This window comes from Sciurus vulgaris (genome assembly GCF_902686455.1).
Source record: "Sciurus vulgaris genome assembly, chromosome: 4".
NCBI classification, from domain to species: Eukaryota; Metazoa; Chordata; class Mammalia; order Rodentia; family Sciuridae; genus Sciurus; species Sciurus vulgaris.
In genome coordinates, this window is record NC_136464.1 from 102,158,552 (window position 1) to 102,176,372 (window position 17,821).

Genomic DNA, 17,821 nt, shown 5'->3' on the forward strand with positions numbered 1-17,821 from the left:
TTTTCTTAAGGTGTTAAAATTTTAGACTCAAAGAAAAACGATCACATTTTATTTTGAATCATTTATTTATGGTACTTTTTAAAAGTTTATACATTGTAGACATTCCAGTTTTCAGAAATAGATAAGCATTTCTCTCTAGCATATACAGACATCAGCTGCGTAAATGTAACTTTCAACCTGAGTTGAGTGATTAATGTGTGGGTTGTACAGATACTCTGCATCTTCTATTTTTTCCTGTGAATAAATTTGGATCATTATAAATTTTGGTAATATCAACAGGAACAATAAGGAGATCTAATCAAATAAGACTTGCAATCTTTCTTCACAAAATGGCTTAGTAGGTGGAAAGTTGAAAGAATTGACCAATTATAGATTTTTTTTAAACCTATCTGACTTACTAATGCGATCTCTGCTTGCTAGAATAAAACAGAATATATCAAGCCTTGCTTGCTTATAACAAAGAAAAAAAGACTGAGGATACTAGAATAGCTCCATTGTGTAAAGGGCACCCCGTGGTTGGCAGGAAAATCAGCACATCACAATTCCAATCTGATTTAATCGTTTGCCTTGTCAATTAGCAATATAAATTTGGGAAACTTCCTTAACCTTCCTAAGCCTTCCACTATAGATTATTAAATGGAATGCTATAAGTATTATAGGCTAATAAAATGATCATCATTAGAGATGCAATAAATAGTAGTTATTGTTAATATTTCTTTATAAAAGTTGGAACAAACACAACAGTCTCTGGTCAAGAAAACATTAAAAAAAAAAAGATGGCTCTTTGAGGCTAAACAATTTCCAATATAGTTTATTAATTCCAAGGAAAGGAGAACTATTCCATTGTTTTTCAAGTCTTCTGCCTTCCCTTCTTGGCATTACCCCCAAATTCAAGAACTCTTTAAATCCAGACATAGAAAAATACAGTGATTCGCAAAAGAATGTTCACCCACCTAGTGGATGACTTTTCTTTCACTTAGAAATGTGAGCAGAATCCTAAGTCTATGTCCTAAATGATAGAGAATAAAGCCCCGCAGATGACTGCATCCAAGACACAGGGTGTTCCTGCCAGGAACCATATATTCATACTCATTCCAATGCTTCACCACAGACTCTGAAATCCCACCCACGGTCCCAAAGATATTGCCAGCTGAAACCTAAGGTCACTTGATCCATTACTCCATTTAATTCTCTTCCTGGCACCTATTACTATCAAAAATGATTCCCTCACTTGTTGTCTATCTCCACCCCCTGGTATGTAACTCCAGAAAAGCAGGGGCTTTACTCTCTTGTTCATTAAAATATTTTTAAAATGGTTTCCCATGATTGGTGAGTCTCATACCATTCACCTGCCGGTGCTGTTATCAACAGTGTGAGACCAGGCATCTCTCCCTTAGTGGTGATTGGGAAGCCAAAGCAAAGGCAGAGATGGTATGACCTGAAAACAAGGAACAAATGATTGAAGAGGCACATCAGCTTCAGGGGAGTCAGGAGTTGAGAGCTCAAGCTTAGCTCACAGGATGAACAAGTGCAAGCCTCTAACTGTATTGAAATAACATAATTCCTCTCATTTTTCTCTAACAGATCACTAGAACAACCCAAATGCCATAATAATCTAAGGGGGGAGTGAGAAATGAGTTTTCTTATTTATCTCAGTGAGGGGTCTTCTCTCTCAATCTGGAGGGTTCTTGCTGTGGGAGGTGCATAGGATAAGAAAGTCAGCTTCTAAATCTCCATGTAGACCAGAGAGCATGAACTATATGGACATCAGCGTTGCTTATCCGAATCTTAGCACCAACAATTCATAGGAGAGGCCAAATTATCCTGGGCACCCCACACCTGCTTGCTTAGGACTTTAAGATGGCTCCTCCCGCTCCCACTGCCAGAATTTCTGTGAAACTCAGAAAACTGTTTCAATTTCTCTCAGAACTGAATTGTATCTGAAAGGACCTTCTGCCAGTTCACAAGGCCGCACAGCCATGTCAGCTCGGGGCATGCCCCCTGGTAGAGTGGTCATGGTCACCAGGTGACTACAGTTTGAGTCTGTCCCCCCACAATAGGTGTCTACTCCCATGGACCCTGATGTTCCTGGCCAGAGGCCACCATTGCTCTGTGACCACCATGTGCATATGCAACTAAAAGACCTACAGGATAGCATAAGCATCTCTGGGCCCCAACCCATTTCTTTCCATCCAGATTCTGTGGTTTTCCTCATCTGAGACACTAATGAGAATGAGACTAAAATAAGCCACTGGTCATTAATTGAGATTCACTTAAGAGTTTATTGTTTGGTTGGTTGGTTTTGGTTCTGCATTTCCTACCTTCATGAAAAAAAAATTATTATTAAAGGTAAAAGAGATTGGGTATTCTTCTAAGAGTTTTTCCATAATTGAACAGTAACACCTTCCTCCTCTGGAAAGTCAGGAGGCCAGTCCCCTGTTTCCCTCCAGCAAGGCAGAGACTGAAAATACTTGTAAAACCTCAGTGTGGCATGGTGAGGTGCCCAGCACAGGCAGCTTGTGCAGGGAACTGAGCATGGTTGCTGCTTCAGGTGTCCATGAGGCCTAGCCAATCCCCACAGCCACCAGGGGTGGAATCACAGGACCTTTGCTTCTTGCCCTGTCTAGTCACCATTCCCATATCTGGGGCTGCATATTCTGTGCCTCAAGGCTCCAGAGTTCATTTACTAATCACCTATGCTATGCACTTTCTATTTTTTTAACTCACCTCACTGTTCCTGAAATCCAGATGTGCATTTAAGAGCATGAGACATATTCAAATAACCACCACCATTCTCAGATTGTTTACCCCAGTCACTTGTAACGTGCTAAGACACACACAGCCTGGAGTAGTCTTGAGTGTATCTCTTGAAGGTCCCATAACCATACCTGTTCACCCACTAATAGACTCTGGACAGTAGGACAACAAATTGCAACTAACCTGTAGCAATGGAGATGGTATGGATTCTTTTCCAGGAGTCTCCTCCTGACTTTCCCAAAGATTCTCCTCTCAGAGAAGACTACCCCACCTTGTGGCAAAAGAATTTCAGAATTGTTGAATTCTAGCAAAAGCAGTGAGACCCCTTCTAGGGAGAGGAGAGGAAATCCAGGGGGACCTGGAGCATCCTGGGGCAATCTTCCATGCTATTGGGTAGCCAGTCACCAGACACCTCTGCCTCACTCAAGTATTTGCTTCTGAAAGTCCACCATCTATATTTTAAAATTTATAAGCTGGAAAATAATATATAAGTTGGAGATTTTAGGGTAGAGTTATTCGGAGGAGGATATCCTGGAAAGGGACAGCAGAATGAGGAGTGAGACAGGGACAGAGACCACAGTACGCAGGCTTCAATGGCAAGGACAATTTTGTATATGTATATAAAGTTCTGATAGAGTTAGACTGAAAGTAGCATGACCTTACATTTCAAGCAACTTCAGTTAATCAGAAATTAGATACAAGAAACTTAATTATCATCTAATAATTGTAGATTTTAAACTATTATATATAGGATTAAATTATCCTTTCACTTTGAAAAATAGCCTCAGTTGTTCATAGTATAATTATCTTGAGTCAGCATTCCCCAGGCCTCACTGGGCTGAGCTCATCATATTTCATTTCTTGGATTTCAAATTCTAGGACCAAACCGATGGTAAAAGCAAATTTACAAGCTAACAACCCATTTCCAGTGCACTTTCTTTGTATTCTAACATATCTTTTTTGTTTTTAAAAATGAGTTTGTCTTATAGTCAAACTCGATGAAAGATCTTAAGCAAGTATTAAAGATATGCAGATATACAGTGAACACTGAAGAATCTATGAGACAGTAGAGATTCCCTAGCCTTCAACTTTCTGTTTATAGTTGAACATACTTAGAAATAGAAAGCATAGCTTTCTTACTGGGCCAAATTCTCAAATAAACTTGTGCTGACTTATCTTAAATCTATTCTAAACCTGTTCTAAAATAGATCCTGTCATGTACTACAAGGTTAAGAAGATAAGGACCATAGTTATTCATTTTTGTATCCTAGTGTTGATACACAGTACTTTGTCAAAAAATGTTTGCAAATGAATGCAATTTGATAATTAAATAATCTTATTGCTGAAAATATTTTCCCCAAAACTGACCAAATGTATAACGAGGTAAAACTGTTCTAAGACATAGGTTGGCTAGAGGAAACTTAATTTGCTTGATAATTGCATATTATATATCATGATTATAAATACATACACATACATATGTATTTATGTATAGAAATATAAATAGATATCAAAGATTAGATATAGAAATACAGGTGGGAATAATTTGGTGAAACAGACTTATTTGGTAGTGAAGCACAATTCTGAAGATGCTATTTAATGTTATTTACAAAACAACCTATAAATTATCTAGAGAAAGGATTTAGTACTTCACTTAATATAGTGTTTTGAGTATCAAATAATGCAACACATGAAAAGCCTTAATAGTGACAGGACATAGTTTATGGCTTGCATATGTTGGGTGATTATGATAGAGGTAATATTTGTTACCAATTAAGTCTGTAAAGCATTGGAAACTTTGAGTTTTGAAAAATTACAATTTGAACTTATAATTAATAAGAAGGAAACATTTACTAAGCACCTATGATATGCCAATTTTGTGTAAGGTACTAGAAATCAAGAGCTATAAGTCCTGGATTTTGCCCTCACTGAGAAGTGTCAAGGTCTTCATAAATCACTAAAACACAGCATATTCAGGGATCTAATGGAAGTATGTTCCAAGCTCTATGGGACATGGCAAGATGAGCAACTAAACTTGTCTAAAGAAATCCTAAAGCCTTCATCCTGAAGTGACCTTCAAGCTGGATCACTGAGATTTTCATAGGGTAGAGGAAGAAAGATTTTTTCCAAGCAAAGAAAACAGATGTTCAAAATCCTGGAAGCATGACACAATTTGTGGATTCATTTTTATTAGAGTATAGTCAAAAAGGGGCAATGAGATTGCAAAGATAGATGACATCAGACTGTCAGGGGAAACATCAAAAATTTTAACTAGGCCATAGCCTAAAATGTAAGATACCTTAAAATAACATTTTATCAAATACATTGGAGACCATATGAGAGCTGGCCTCTTCAAACACAGAGAATGATGTGAAGGTCTGATAATGTTTCACAAGATAGGCTCCATCTAGTCTCGCTGTGTTCCTCCCTGGGAGGCACTGAGACAACCTGCAATGTTATCTACTGCTGTTACACTCCAGTGAACTTAAAGAACTTAATTTAGTATCAGGGATTAATTAAAGGATTGGAAAGAATCTGTGGCTCATTGTCCCTGATCAAGGTCATTAAACAAATACTGCTTTTGCATCCATTCTATACAAAACTAGGGTGAATCCTTATTTTCTTATATTTCAATACTTCATCTCATAGTTATACATGAAGAGGCAAGAGAAAAATCAAGCTAAGTCAATTAATGAGAAGCATAAAGGATTCTCCTAATTCTTTTCTTTATACTCCATGGAAACTCTATATTGACAGTTATGTGATGGTCTATACATATGACTCATTCTCTTTAGAAATGCAAGTACCTATTAAAAATTGGAAAGTACTGACTATTATGAATATAAATGGGACTTAAAGTACTATGGACTTCAAAATGTGTCTACACTATGTGATAAGAAATGAAATGAAAGTCCAGAAGGCACATTTCAAAGGCAAGCATTTTATATTTTCTATATCCATTGTGACATTTTATTATGAGAGGAAGTCTCCTTGGAAAAAAATGACTATTTCTTACATTTGTAGAAAGCTGTTTCTAGCTATGCATAAAGTTGTTTCAATAGGCCTTTATTATTATAGCTTTGCATGGAAACTACCTGAGTTCACTCCAATGTCTATTACATTCCAATTTGGTGACTCAGATGGTCAGAGCACTAAATGTGTCTTCTCTCTTCCTCAAGAAAATTTGTACATGTTTTGATGGATGCTTAGTGTCAAGATGAAAAACAGATTTTCTCTATTTTTCCTCTCAGATGTCAACAATTTTGGATGATTATATCTGAAATTGCTCTTGTTCTATTATTGTTGTCAAAGTCCACTTAAATATCCAAATCTACCCACATTTTTATCCTCAGTATGGCAGTTTGGAAAAATGTAAAACATTGCATTGCAAAATGAAGTCTGAAGATGGCAATTTTTTATCTCCATTTAAAGAAATGCTGTTGAGCTTTTAACCAGCTCAAAAACCTAGAGAGGTTATATAACTTATCCAAGGTCCTATAACTCACAAATAGTAGATATGCCTAACTCTAACCTTCACAGAACATGCTGACTTTCCTCTGTTCAAATTAATGTTAAGCAACTGGTATTTCAACATGAGTATTCTGGATGCCTGGAATGAGCCACATGAAAAATTGAAATGTCATCTTTTTCAAAACTTGTTAAAAAACCATTTTCAAGTACCAGGTTCTGGACCTCACATTTGCAACAATAAACACTGTTTGACCCAAGGAATGATTAGCTGAATTAGGGATTAAATGTCACGAATTTAAAAAAAGAAGGAAACGAAAGCACTTTTGCATGTTATGTGCCCTTAAAGGGAGTATGGAAGAGCACAGAAGAAACCAAATGTTTCCCACTGTAATACGGTGAAGTGGTGGGATGGGGACTTGGGCGTTAGGATGAGCTCACTATCAAGCTATGTGGAAGAGGTGAGTAGACAAAATCAGGGATTGGTTAAAATCCCAACTCCTATTATTTTTTACACTTAAAGAGTGTAAGATATATTCCACATCCCTGATTCTCACTTCACCTTTGTATCTGATAAACTCCCCAGTTCTGCCCACATTTCTCAAATCAAGCCATCCTTTTCGCTCCCGTGTTGACCATCCGCTGCACGCCACCACAAGCCCCGCGTGTTGCAAGGATGGACTGGTTTCTTAAACTCCAGTTTTAAACCCTTATTACCTATCCTATTTATAGCTATTAGAGCTATGTTTTTTGAATTCATATTTGGCCACATTATTTTCATTCTCAAAACTTTTTAATGGCTTCCTGTGACCAAGATAATTAGTTTGCAAGTTATGTTTGCAATCCATCCCACTTTTTCAAGGAAAGATTCAGACATAGAACTCCAATGACTATGGCAAATTAAAATATAGTTTATTTTCATTATTATTCCCAACCCTACGGGCCTCAGATCTCAGAATGGAGTTCAAAAACACAAAGAGCAGACCTTATTGCAAACCTGTTTGTTTTACCAAAGATAATATTTGAACTCACTTTATTTATTATGACAATTTTGTTATTGTCCCCATAGGGGCTATTTGGTCTAGGATTGCACAGTGTCTGCTAATATTGATCTCCCCTTAAAGAAAGGGTTTTGGAAACCTATAGGGCCACTATAAGCCTATAGGGGGAAAATTGCAGTACCCCAGATCTGCAGTGCTAGAGGGCAAGATACATGAACAACATGAAAAAACATGGGAAGAAAATGATCCAAACAAATCTAGATTCTATAGTAATAGAATGCAATGACAGTATGTTAGAAGAAATGTCAGAAAAGGACTTCAGATTATACATGATTAAGATGATTCGTAAAGCAAAGGATGAGATAAGAGAGCAAATGCAGGCAATGAATGATAATACTAATAAGCTGAAAGAGCACCTGCAGGAAGCAAAAGATCATTTCAACAAAGAGATAGAGATTCTCAAAAAAAAAAAAAAAAAACGAATGGAAATCCTTGAAATGAAGGAGACAATAAACCGAATAAAAAACTCAATGGAAAGCATCACCAAAAGACTAGACCACCTGGAAGACAGAACTTCAGACAATGAAGACAAAATATTTAATCTTGAAAATAAAGTTGCCCAAACAGAGAAGATAGTAAGAAATCATGAACAGAATCTCCAAGAACTATGGGACATCATGAAAAGACCAAATTTAAGAATTATTGGGATTGAGGAAGGCACAGAGATACAAACCAAAGGAATGAACAACCTATTCAATGAAATAATATCAGAAAATTTCCCAAACCTGAAGGATGAAATGGAAAATCAAATACAAGAGGCTTACAGAACACCAAATGCACAGAGTCACAACAGATCCACACCAAGACACATTATAATGAAAATGCCTAACATTCAAAATAAAGATAGGATTTTGAAGACCGCGAGAGAAAAGCATGAGATTACATATAGGGGGAGACCAATACGGATAGCAGCCGATTTCTCAACCAAGACTCTAAAAGCTAGAAGGGCCTGGACCAATATATTTCAAGCTCTGAAAGAACATGATTGCCAACCAAGAATCCTATACCCAGTAAAACTAACCTTCAGATTTGAAGATGAAATAAAATCCTTCCATGATAAACAAAAGTTAAAAGAATTTACAAATAGAAAGCCTGCACTACAGAATGTTCTCAACAAAATATTCCATGAAAAACAACAATGGAGCTCAGCAAAGGGAGGAACTACCTTAGAGAAAAACCACTCAAAGGAGAAACCAAGCCAACTTAAAACCAAAAATAAGCCAAATGACTAGGAATACAAATTATTTCTCAATAATAACTCTGAACATTAATTGCCTAAACTCATCAATCAAAAGACATAGATTGTAAGAATGGATTAAAAAGAAAGACCCCACAATATGATGCCTGCAAGAGACTCATCTCATAGAAAAAGACATCCACAGACTAAAGGTGAAAGGATGGGAAAAAACCTACCACGCACATGGACTCAGTAAAAAAGTGGGGGTTTCCATCCTTATATCAGATAAAGTGGACTTCAAGTCAAAGTTAGTCAGAAGGAATAAAGAAGGACATTTCATACTGCTTAAGGGAACCATAAATCAGGAAGACATAACGATAGTAAATATTTATGCCCCAAACAATGGTGCATCCCTGTACATCAAACAAATCCTTCTCAATTTCAAGAATCACATAGACCACAACACAATAATTCTGGGTGACTTTAATGCACCGCTGTCACCACTAGATTGATCCTCCAAACAAAATCCAACAAAGAAACCATAGAACTCAATAACACAATCAATAACCTAGACTTAATAGACATATATAGAATATTCCATCCATCAACGAGCGGATACACTTTCTTCTCAGCAGTACGTGGAACCTTCTCGAAAATAACCATTTGTTATGCCACAAAGCAGCCCTTAGGAAAAGCAAAAAATAGAGATACTGCCTTGTGTTATATCAGATCATAATGGACTGAGAGTAGAAATCAATGACAAAATAACAAAGGGAAATTACTCCAACACTTGGAGACTAAATAATATGCTACTGAATGAAACATGGATAACAAAAAAAGTCAACAACTAAATGACCTAACATTACAGCTCAAAGCCCTAGAAAAAGAAGAACAGAATAACAGCAAAAGTAGTAGAAGACAGGAAATAATTAAAATCAGAGCTGAAATCAATGAAATTGAAACAAAAGAAACTATTCAAAAAATTGACAAAACAAAAAGTTGGTTCTTTGAGAAAGTAAACAAAATAGACAAACGCTTAACCACACTAAAAAAGAGAAGGAGAGACAAGACTCAAATTACTAAAATACATGATGCAAAAGGAATTATCATGACAGACACCACTGAGATACAGAACATAATGAGAAGCTACTTTGAAAATCTGTATTCCAACAAAATAGAAACTACCAAAGACATTGACAAATTTCTAGACACATATGACTCTCCCAAACTGAACCAGGAGGACATACACGATTTAAACAGATCAATATCAAGCAATGAAATAGAAGAAGCCACTAAAAATCTACCATCCGAGAAAAGCCCAGGACCAGGTGGATTCTCAGCCGAGTTCTACAAGACCCTCAAAAGAGAACTCATTCCAATACTTCTCAACGTATTCCAGGAAATAGAAAAGGAGGGTACCCTACAGAACTCATTCTATGAAGCTAATATCACCCTCATACCCAAACCAGAAAGACACATCAAGGAAAGAAAATTTTAGACCAATATCCTTGATGAATATAGATGCAAAGATCCTTAACAAAATATTGGCAAACCGTATCCAACAACATATTAAGAAAATTGTGCACCACCATCAAGTGGGGTTCATCCCTGGAATGCAAGGATGGTTCAACATTCATAAATCAATAAGCGTAATCCATCAAGTCAATAGACTTAAGGATAAGAATCATATGGTTATTTCAATTGATGCAGAAAAAGCGTTCAACAAAATACAAAACCCTGGAGGTTTCAAGATGGCGGCCTAGAGGGTGGCTGCATTTCATGTGACTCCAGGACTCAGGATTCAAAAGAGGAGATATTGAGACACTTGGGACCAACTCAAAGCAGCCGGGTGACTCTCACCCCTTGGGAAGGCGTCCCGGATGGGACGGTGGTCCCGGAACGCAGGGAACTTTGTGAAGTAGAGCTGCCGGCGAGACACCCCTCCCCCCACTGGAGCAGTGAACTCGGACAACTGGGAGCGCCGTAAAGGAGGCCACTCGGCACAGCGCTGGGACTCGGAGCAACCACTGGGGCTCCGGCGGCTGCCCAGGGGAGGAGTGGCAAGGAGAGCTGTGTGGACTCAGAGCACCAGGGCCTGCCCTGAGGAGGAGGAGGAGGAACGTGGACGCTTGGATTCGGAGTGACTGCACCAGAGCTACAGGCGGTTGCCAGAGGAGAAGCTGCGCGGCGAGCTGTTTGGACTTAGAACGACTGCTACTGAACACCGGGGCCTGCCCTGAGGATGAGGAGGAGGAAGAGGAGCGCGGCCACTTGGATTCAGAGTGACTACACCAGAGCTACAGGCGGTTGCCAGAGGAGGGGCTGCGTGGCAAGCTGTTTGGACTCAGACCACTTCTGAACACCGGGGCCTGCCCTGAGGAGTAGGAGGAGGAGGAGGAGGAGAGTGGTGGGTTGTGTGGACTCACAGTGACTGCATTAGCGCTCCAGGCGGCTGCTCAGAGGAGAAGGCGAGTGGTGAGTTGTTTGGACTTAAAGTGACAGCTCCTGAACACAGGGAGGCTGCCTGGAGGACAAGCGTGGTGGGTCGCTTGGTCTTGAGTGGCCGCACCAGACCTCCGGGCAGTTGCCCAGAGGACCCGTGCAGCGGGTCACGTGGATTCAGAGCCACTCAGAGCGACCGCTCCCGAACACCCGGGGAGTTATCTGGAGAAGGAGGAGGAACGGGGAGGGTCACTTCGACTCGGAGTGATTGATTGCCCAGGGCTACGGGTGGTTGGTGGGAGGTGGAGGCACTGAGTGAGTTTCTTGGACTCCTAGTGACCCGCACCGGAATACTGGGCGGCTGTCTGGAGGAAGAGGCGAGCGGCGGGTCTCTGGGACTCAGAGCGATTGTACAGGGCCCCAGGTGGCTGCTCAGAGGAGGGGCCGCATAGCCAGGCGATTAGGTGCAGAGCAAGGTCCCAGGATCTAGGAGACTTTTTGATGGAAGAGCTGCACAGAGACAGGCTTAGGGCGGAGCGAAGGTTCCAGGCCTGCGGGCAGATTCTCTGAGGAGGGGCAGCCTAAGGAGATTCATCTGCGAAGGGTCAGGCTCCCAGGCCCAGGAGGTAGGGCCGGGCCCCTGGGAACTTTGCAGAGGAAGGCAGCCCAGCCAGGCAGTAGCTGTAAATTGAGGGGAACCTCTAGGAGGGAACTAACCAGCGAGACCTCCCCACCGGGTGAGTCTTCCCTGCTGGGTGAGGTTTCCCAAAAGGATGGTAAAACCAGAGACTCAGGCCCAAACAGGCCTTGCCTCAGCCTGCAGCCTAGGTCCCCTTTGGATGACCATTGGTCAACAAGTGGAGGCACCTCTGCCCACTAACAGGGATTATACCCCACTTGAAGGCCACCACTCCTAGAGAGGCAGCTTCCTTGTGGAGCACCGCATTATCAACTTCCTCCAAGACTTCAGCCTACTGAAGGCTAAGGGGGGATATATATAGAAATCTTCAGGGACATTGTAAGTCAATAGAGGAAATCTACAATATCTCAGCGGTCCACTGATACCTGAACAATATGAGAAAACAAGGAAAGAAAATGCTGCAAACAAATCTAGATGTTACATCAATAAAACCCAATGACAGCATGGCAGAAGAAATGACAGAAAAGGAGTTCAGAATGTACATAATTAAAATGATCAGAGAAGCAAATGAGGAGATGAAAGAGCAAATGCATGCACTGAATGATGAGATGAAAGAGCAAATGCAAGCATTGAATGATCGCACCAATCGACAGTTAAAAGAGCAAATACAGGAAGCAAAAGATCATTTCAATAAAGAGTTAGAGATATTGAAGAAAAAAACAAACAGAAATCCTTGACATGAAGGAAACAATAAACCAAATTAAGAACTCCATAGAAAGCATATCCAGTAGGATAGAACACCTGGAAGACAGAAACTCAGACATTGAAGACAAAATATTTAACCTTGAAAACAAAGTTGAACAAACAGAGAAGATGGTAAGAAATCATGAACAAAATCTACAAGAACTATGGGATATCATGAAAAGGCCAAATTTAAGAATTATTGGGATTGAGGAAGGCTTAGAGAAACAAGCCAAAGGAATGAACAATTTATTCAATGAAATAATATCAGAAAATTTCCCAAATCTGAAGAATGAAATGGAAAATCAAGTTCAAGAGGCTTATAGGACTCCAAATACACAAAATTACAACAGACCCACACCAAGGTACATTATAATGAAAATACGTAACATATAAAATAAAGACAGAATTTTAAAGGCTGTGAGAGAAAAGAACCAAATTACATTCAGGGGGAAACCAATACGGATATCAGCAGATTTTTCAATCCAGACCCTAAAAGCTAGAAGGGCCTGGAACAACATTTTTCAAGCCCTGAAAGAAAATGGATGCCAACCAAGAATCTTATACCCAGCAAAACTTACCTTCAAATTTGACGATGAAATAAAATCCTTCCATGATAAACAAAAGCTAAAAGAATTTACAAAAAGAAAGCCAGCATTACAGAACATTCTCAGCAAAATATTCCATGAGGAAGAGATGAAAAACAATGAAGCAAATCAGCAAAGGGAGGAATTATCCTAAAGGAATTGTCAAATAAAGGAGGAAACAAGTTGTGTCAAACAAATAAATAAATAAAATTTAAAAAATGAACCACATGACCAGGAAACCAAATCATATCTCTATAATAACCCTGAATGTTAATGGCCTGAATTCATCAATCAAAAGACATAGACTGGCAGACTGGATTAAAAAGAAAGATCCAACAATATGTTGCCTGCAAGAGACTCACCTCATAGAAAAAGATACCCATAGACTAAAGGTGAAAGGATGGGGAAAAACATACCATGCACATGGACTCAGCAAAAAAGCTGGAGTATCCATCCTCATTTCAGATAATGTGGACTTCAAGCCAAAGTTAGTCAGAAGGGATAAAGAAGGTCATTTCATACTGCTTAAGGGAAGCATAAATCAGCAAGATATAACAATCATAAACATCTATGCCCCAAACAGTGACTCATCCATGTATGTCAAACAAATCCTTCTCAATTTCAGAAACCAAATAGACCATAACACAATAATACTAGGTGATTTTAACACGCCGCTCTCACCACTGGACAGATCTTCCAGACAAAAATGGAACAAAGAAACCATAGATCTCAATAACACAATCAATAATTTACACTTAACGGACATTTATAGAATATACCATCCAACCAAGAGCGAATACACTTTCTTCTCAGCAGCACATGGATCCTTCTCTAAAATAGACCATATATTATGCCACAAAGCTAACGTTAGCAAATACAAGAAGATAGAGACACTACCATGTATTCTATCAAATCATAATGGATTGAAGTTAGAAATAAAAGAAAGAGTAAAACACAGAAACTATTCCAACATCTGGAGATTAAACAATATGCTATTATATGATGAATGGATAACAGAAGATATTAGGAAGGAAATTAAAAAAAAAAATTCTTAGAGGTAAATGAGAACAAAGAAACATCATATCAAAATCTCTGGGACACTATGAAAGCAGTACTTAGAGGGAAATTTATTTCATGGAGCGCATTTAATAAAAGAAGTAAAACTCAACAAATAAACGACCTAACACTACAGCTCAAATCCCTAGAAAAAGAAGAACAGAACAGCACCAAAAGTAGTAGAAGACAGGAAATAGTTAAACTCAGAGCTGAAATCAATGAAATTGAAACAAAAGAAACAATCAGAAAAATTGGCAAAATAAATAGTTGGTTCTTCGAAAAAATAAACAAAATTGATAAACCTTTAGCCACACTAACAAAGAGAAGACTAGAGAAAACCCAAATCACTAAAATTCGGAATGAACAAGGAAATATCACAACAGACAGGATTGAAATACAAAACATAATTAGAAGATATTTTAAAAATCTATACTCCAAAAAAATAGAAAATTTCAAAAACATCAACAGGTTTCTAGAGACATATGAATTCCCTAAACTGAACGAGGAGGACATAAACAATTTAAATAGACCAATTTCAAGTACTGAAATAGAAGAAGTCATCAGAAGCCTACCAACAAAGAAAAGTCCGGGACCAGATGGGTTCTGACCCGAGTTCTACAAAACCTTTAGAGAAGAGCTCATTCCAATACTTCTCAAAGTATTCCATAAAATAGAAGAGGAGGGAACCCTCCCAAACTCATTCTATGAAGCCAATATCACACTGATACCTAAACCAAACAGAGACTCATCAAGGAAAGAAAATTTCAGACCAATATCCTTAATGAACATCGATGCAAAAATTCTCAACAAAATTTTAGCAAATCGCATACAAAAACATATTAAAAAGATAGTGCACCATGATCAAGTAGGTTTCATCCCAGGGATGCAAGGTTGGTTCAACATCAGGAAATCAATAAACGTAATTCACCATATTAATAGGCTTAAAGTCAAGAATCACATGATTATTTCAATAGATGCAGAAAAAGCATTTGATAAAATACAGCACCCCTTCATGATCAAAACACTAGAAAAAATAGGGATAGTGGGAACATTCCTTAACATTGTAAAGGCCATTTATGCTAAGCCCATGGCTAATATCATTCTAAATGGTGAAAAACTGAAAGCATTCCCCCTAAAAACTGGAACAAGGCAGGGATGCCCTCTTCACCACTTCTATTCAACATCGTTCTTGAGACTCTGGCCAGAGCAATTAGACAAACCAAAGAAATTAAAGGGATATGAATTGGAAAAGAAGAACTCAAACTATCCCTGTTCGCTGATGACATGATTATATATTTAGAGGAACCTGGAAATTCCACCAGAAAACTCTTAGAACTCATAAGTGAATTCAGTAAAGTAGCAGGTTACAAGATCAATGCCCATAAATCCAACGCATTTTTATACATAAGTGATGAATCTTCAGAAAGAGAAATTAGGAAAACTACCCCATTCACAATAGCCTCGAAAAAAATAAAATACTTGGGAATCAATCTCACAAAAGAGGTGAAAGACCTCTACAATGAGAACAACAGAACACTAAAGAAAGAAATTAAAGAACACCTTAGAAGATGGAAAGATCTTCCATGTTCTTGAATAGGAAGAATTAATATTGTCAAAATGGCCATACTACCTAAAGTGCTATACAAATTCAATGCAATTCCAATTAAAATCCCAATGACGTACCTTACAGAAATAGAGCAAGCAATTATGAAATTCATCTGGAAGAATAAGAAACCCAGAATAGCTAAAGCAATACTTAGCAGGAAGAGTGAAGCAGGGGGTATTGCAATACCAGATCTTCAACTCTACTACAAAGCAATAGTAACAAAAACGGCATGGTATTGGCACCAAAATAGACAGGTAGATCAATGGTACAGAATAGAGGACATGGACACAAACCCAAATAAATACAATTTTCTCATACTAGACAAAGGTGCCAAAATATGCAATGGAGAAAAGATAGCCTCTTCAACAAATGGTGCTGGGAGAATGGAAATCCATATGCAACAGAATGAAACTAAACCCATATCTCTCACCATGCACGAAACTAAACTCAAAATGGATTAAGGACCTCGGAATCAGACCAGAGACCCTGCATCTTATAGAAGAAAAAGTAGGTCCAAATCTTCACCTTGTTGGTCTAGGATCAGACTTCCTTAACAGGACTCCCATAGCACAAGAAATAAAAGCTAGAATCAACCACTGGGATAGATTCAAACTAAATAGCTTTCTCTCAGCAAAGGAAACTATCAGCAATGCGAAGAAAGTGGAGAATATCTTTGCCAATCATACTTCAGATAGAGTACTAATCTCCAGAATCTATAAAGAAGTCAAAAAACTCTACTCCAAGAATTCAAATAATCCAGTCGACAAATGGGCTAAGGAAATGAATAGACACTTCACAGAAGAAGATCTACAAGCAATCAACAAACATATGGAAAAATGTCAACATCTCTAGTAATAAGAGAAATGCAAATCAAAACCACCCTAAGATTCCATCTCACCCCAATTAGAATGGCGATTATCAAGAATACGAGCAACAACAGGTGTTGGCGAGGATGTGGGGAGAAAGGTACACTCATACATTGCTCATGGGGCTGCAAATTAGTGCAGCCACTCTGAAAAGCAGTGTGGAGATTCCTCAGAAAGCTTGGAATGGAAACACCATTTGACCCAGCTATCCCACTCCTTGGCCTATACCCAAAGGACTTAAAATCAGCATGCTACAGAGATACAGCCACATCAATGTTCATAGCTGCTCAATTCACAATAGCCAGACTGTGGAACCAACCTAGATGCCCTTCAATTGATGAGTGGATAAAGAAACTGTGGTATATATATACAATGGAATATTACTCAGCCATAAAGAATGATAAAATTATGGCATTTGCAGGCAAATGGATGAAATTGGAGAATATCATGCTAAGTGAGATAAGCCAATCTCAAAAAGCCAAAGGACGAATGATATCGCTAATAAGTGGAGGATGACACATAATGGGGGGGAGGGAAGGGTTTGTGTTAGGGTTAGAGTTAGGGTTAGGGAGGGGGGCAAGAGTGGAGGAAGGAAGGTCTGTATAGAGGGAAAAAAGGGGTGGGAGGGGTGGGGGGAAGGGAACAATAACAGAATGAATCAAACAACATTACTCTATGTAAATTTATGATTACACAAATGGTATGCCTTTACGCCATGTACAGAGAAACAACATGTATCCCATTTGTTTACAATAAAAAAAAAAAAAAAAAAGAAAGCAAGGTGGGAAAGAAGAAACCCAATGTGTCTGTAAATACAGATGCACACCTACCAAGGCATGGTGTAGCCAGGCAGAAGGCAGGGGCCTGAAAGTTTTCATTCCCAGAACTAATGAACAAGTTACATTTTTAGATGCTTGCTGCAGACTCGCACAGTGAAGGCCTGAGACTTAGGGATGCTTTGGAAAGGTTTTTCAAATTATTTGTTTAACATTAACTGAACTGTTTCTATTAGGAAACAGTCATTTATTAATTTGCATCCACTGGATGAAGCTATTTTAGCAGCTCATTTCCTACTTCATCCTTGTTCTCCATTGTTCATTTGCAAATTTTCCAAACAAAACAATTTTTTGAGAGTCGTATTAAATGATTTTAAAGTTTAGTTAACTAATAAATCTATTGTTACTATTATAAAAAAAAAAAAAAAAAAAAACAAAAACAAAATACAACACCCTTTCATGCTCAAAACATTAGAAAAAATAGGGATAGTAAGAACATACCTGAACATTGTAAAGGCTATTTATGCTAAGCCCATGGCCAACATCATTCTCAATGGAGAAAAACTGAAAGCATTCCCTTTAAAAATGGGAACAAGACAGGGATGTCCTGTTTCACCACTTCTATTAAACATTGTCCTTGAAAC

General features: G+C 38.5%; 1 long non-coding RNA gene across 1 annotated transcript in view; it reads right to left on the reverse strand.

The window, feature by feature from the left end:
• LOC306660556 overlaps positions 1–9,670 on the reverse strand; it is a 1,243,860-nt gene extending 1,234,190 nt beyond the window's left edge. Inside the window, exon 1 of the long non-coding RNA XR_013763668.1 lies at positions 9,583–9,670. This is a non-coding gene — a long non-coding RNA (uncharacterized lncRNA). The remainder of the gene's footprint in view (positions 1–9,582) is intronic.
• Positions 9,671–17,821: the final 8,151 nt, after the last annotated feature.